The sequence below is a fragment of the Salvelinus namaycush genome, unplaced genomic scaffold (assembly GCF_016432855.1).
Source record: "Salvelinus namaycush isolate Seneca unplaced genomic scaffold, SaNama_1.0 Scaffold2016, whole genome shotgun sequence".
In the NCBI taxonomy this organism is placed as follows: domain Eukaryota; kingdom Metazoa; phylum Chordata; class Actinopteri; order Salmoniformes; family Salmonidae; genus Salvelinus; species Salvelinus namaycush.
Window position 1 is genome coordinate 10,311 of NW_024058805.1, and position 3,873 is coordinate 14,183.

Here is a 3,873-nt window from a genome sequence, read left to right on the forward strand (position 1 = left end):
AATAGTTATAGTCTCTCTATAGTAACCCTATAGCATATAGTTATAGTCTCTATAGTAACCCTATAGCATATAGTTATAGTCTCTATAGTAACCCTATAGCATATAGTTATAGTCTCTCTATAGTAACCCTATAGCATATAGTTATAGTCTCTCTATAGTAACCCTATAGCATATAGTTATAGTCTCTCTATAGTAACCCTATAGCATATAGTTATAGTCTCTATAGTAACCCTATAGCATATAGTTATAGTCTCTCTATAGTAACCCTATAGCATATAGTTATAGTCTCTCTATAGTTATAGTCTCTCTATAGTTATAGTCTCTCTATAGTAACCCTATAGCATATAGTTATAGTCTCTCTATAGTAACCCTATAGCATATAGTTATAGTCTCTCTATAGTAACCCTATAGCATATAGTTATAGTCTCTCTATAGTAACCCTATAGCATATAGTTATAGTCTCTCTATAGTAACCCTATAGCATATAGTTATAGTCTCTATAGTAACCCTATAGCATATAGTTATAGTCTCTCTATAGTAACCCTATAGCATATAGTTATAGTCTCTCTATAGTAACCCTATAGCATATAGTTATAGTCTCTCTATAGTAACCCTATAGCATATAGTTATAGTCTCTCTATAGTAACCCTATAGCATATAGTTATAGTCTCTATAGTAACCCTATAGCATATAGTTATAGTCTCTCTATAGTAACGCTGTGGCGAAATCCTGCACTTAAGTGCACTGCCACTTTAAGAGCGCATGAGCAGTAGGAAGGAGGAGATAAAAGAGCTCGTTAAGCTCTATTGAGGAGGAGCTATTGATTGGGGCGACAGCTTTGGTTGTGTGTGTTATGCTGCAGAGTTTGTTTGTTTATCTTCAGCGTATGTGGTTGTACAGTGTTTGGAACAATCCTCGGTGTGATCGCTCGACGACGTGGTTGTTCTCATGTGGGACCGCAACGGTTATAGATCAAAGGGATTAGTAGCAACATTGTTGCGAAGCGTTCAACTACAACCCAACACTCCATTCGGACAGTCAGACTGTACACCTGCAACCTCAAGACCACAGCTAAGACCTCTCTTGTTCCCTTTCTCTCTTTCTCTTCCCGCTATGGTCCAGTGCTTTACACTGCAACCGACTCTATTTCCATAAATGCATTGAAGTTTCATTGGAGCTGGACTAGTGTGTTTATGAACACCACACATTCATACCCTCTGCACTCCTTCCCTGGAAGAGAATACAAACTCTTGCAAATCCTCTGTGTGATGACTGGTTTCATTCGTTATTGTATGAAGTTGCTGTTTATTTGCTCTGCCATTATTGTTATATGAGGTATGCTTGGTGGGGTTACCAAGAATTGTGGAAGGACTGTGCTGTGATGTGGGTTTTATAGGGTGTGTATTCTTTTTTCTATCCGCTGGCTATCTGGTCAACAGGCTACACTCTAGGCAGTCTCTTCTGTTGATGTGTGTGGGTCTGGTAGTGGTACTCTCGCTGTTCTATTTTTCCTTTCGGCAGGGTTAATACCTGCCTGGCGCCCGAACAAAATCTTCTTTACCTTTCTCTAATTAATACCGCTACAACCCTATAGCATATAGTTATAGTCTCTCTATAGTAACCCTATAGCATATAGTTATAGTCTCTCTATAGTAACCCTATAGCATATAGTTATAGTCTCTCTATAGTAACCCTATAGCATATAGTTATAGTCTCTATAGTAACCCTATAGCATATAGTTATAGTCTCTATAGTAACCCTATAGCATATAGTTATAGTCTCTCTATAGTAACCCTATAGCATATAGTTATAGTCTCTATAGTAACCCTATAGCATAGAGTTATATTCTGTAGCAACTCTTCCTCCCCTCTCCATCTCATCCAGATCATCATTCTGTGGTCCAGCAGCCAGTAAAGACTCCTCCTCAGGAGCAGACTTCCTCCCTGAACCAGGAGCAGACTTCCTCCCTGAACCAGGTAAAGACTTCATCTCCATCTCCATCTCAGGAGCAGACTTCCTCCCTGGTAAAGTCTTCATCTCCATCCCTTCAATCCCCTCAGACTCTATTAAAGATAGAAAGGAACAACATCAGGATAAACTGATCAGTAATTCTAGAAACATTAGAATCATAAAGACTGATTACTTTGGGAAGGAGTCTGTGTTTCCTGTTGACCTCCTGGAGAGGTGGAGAGGGATTGGATGGTCTCTTTAGCTCTCCCTGAGGACAAGAACAGATAGAATATAACAGATAGATGAATATAACAGACAGAAAGACAGATATATAATAAACTGACCAGTAATTATATATCTGACTGTCTGTTCTTGTCCCTGAGGACAAGAACAGACAGTCAGATAGATAGAATACATATAACAGATAGATGAATAGATAGAATGAACTGACCATCAATTGTATATATATAATATAACAGATAAACCAGAACAGACAGTCAGAACACACATGTTGGTGAGTAAACCTTAAAAACACAGACAGACACACTACTTACTCAGTTCTTCTTTGAGTTCATCTGGTGTAAAAATAAAATACAGATAGTGAGATAGTGATAATTAAATAATCATTGAATCAGGAGATTTATACACTACATGACCAAAAGTATGTGGACACCTGCTCATTGAACATCTCATTCCAAAATCATGGGCATTAATATGGAGTTGGTCCCCCTTTGCTGCTATAACAGCCTCCACTATTCTGGGAACTCATTAATATGGAGTTGGTCCCCCTTTGCTGCTATAACAGCCTCCACTATTCTGGGAAGGCTTTCCACTAGATGATGGAACATTGCTGTGGGGACTTGTTAGGAATTTTGTTAATAAATAGTTAAAACAAATTCTAGCTTTAGATAAAACTATAACTAATTGAACTCTGCACGCCTGGTGAAAAGAGATTTGTGTTGTGGGTTATAAAATAAGCAGAAAGGGTCGTTAAACTATGGTTGAACTGACCCAACTTAGCGCTGAGATGTTTAGATAAGGCTGTGGGTCACTTTTTAGGTCTTCCATTATCTTGAGTTGTCTGCTAAAGTGGTAATAAATTATAGTGAGCCTTCAGGATAATTGATTACATTGTGTGTCATGTGTGTGTGCTGTGAAGTTGGAATGAACTTTTGAACCTGTTTTCTATTTGTCAGGACAATGAGACTTATTCTGTAACCTATGACGTCATATCTTGTATATAAACCTGTGTTTATGATCAAATGGCAGCGTGCTCCGAGAATAAACACTTATCTAATTTTAATAAGACTGTATCCTGTCTATTTTATGTTAATAAGTATCTTACAAATTCTTATAAATAGACAGATTGAATTTAATTAATGAGTACATTAGAGGAATTATTTCATTCCACTAACAGGACTTGCTTCCATTCAGCCACAAGAGCATTAGTGAGGTCTCCCTCTCTCTCTTCTCTCAGAGGACCTGAGTCCTAGGACCATGCCTCAGGACTATCTGACCTGATGACTCCTTGCTGTCCCCAGTCCACCTGGTTGTGCTAAGCTTCAGTATAGAGCTAACAAGCTAAGCGTCAGTATAGAGACAAAGTAGAGTCGCAATTCAACAGCTCAGACACGAGACGTATGTGGCAGGGTCTACAGTCAATGACGGATTACAAAAAGAAAGCCAGCCGGCGTCTTGCTCCCAGACAGACTAAATAACTTCTTTGCTCGCTTTGAGGACAATACAGTGCCACTGACACGGTCCGCTACCAAAACCTGCAGACTCTCCTTCACCGCAGCCAATGTGAGTCAAACATTTTAACGTGTTAACCCTCGCAAGGCTGCAGGCCCAGACGGCATCCCCAGCCGCGTCCTCAGAGCATGCGCAGACCAGCTGGCTGGTGTGTTTACGGACATAATCAAT

The 3,873-nt window shown here is 39.4% G+C and overlaps 1 long non-coding RNA gene across 1 annotated transcript; it reads right to left on the reverse strand.

Annotated features, from left to right (window-relative positions):
• Positions 1-1,995: 1,995 nt before the first annotated feature.
• On the reverse strand, positions 1,996-2,667 carry LOC120037999. Its single transcript, XR_005474920.1, has 3 exons — positions 2,505-2,667; positions 2,144-2,218; positions 1,996-2,063 (listed from the first exon to the last, which is right to left on the reverse strand). It is a non-coding gene; the product is annotated as an uncharacterized LOC120037999 (long non-coding RNA).
• Between the last annotated feature and the right edge of the window lie 1,206 nt (positions 2,668-3,873).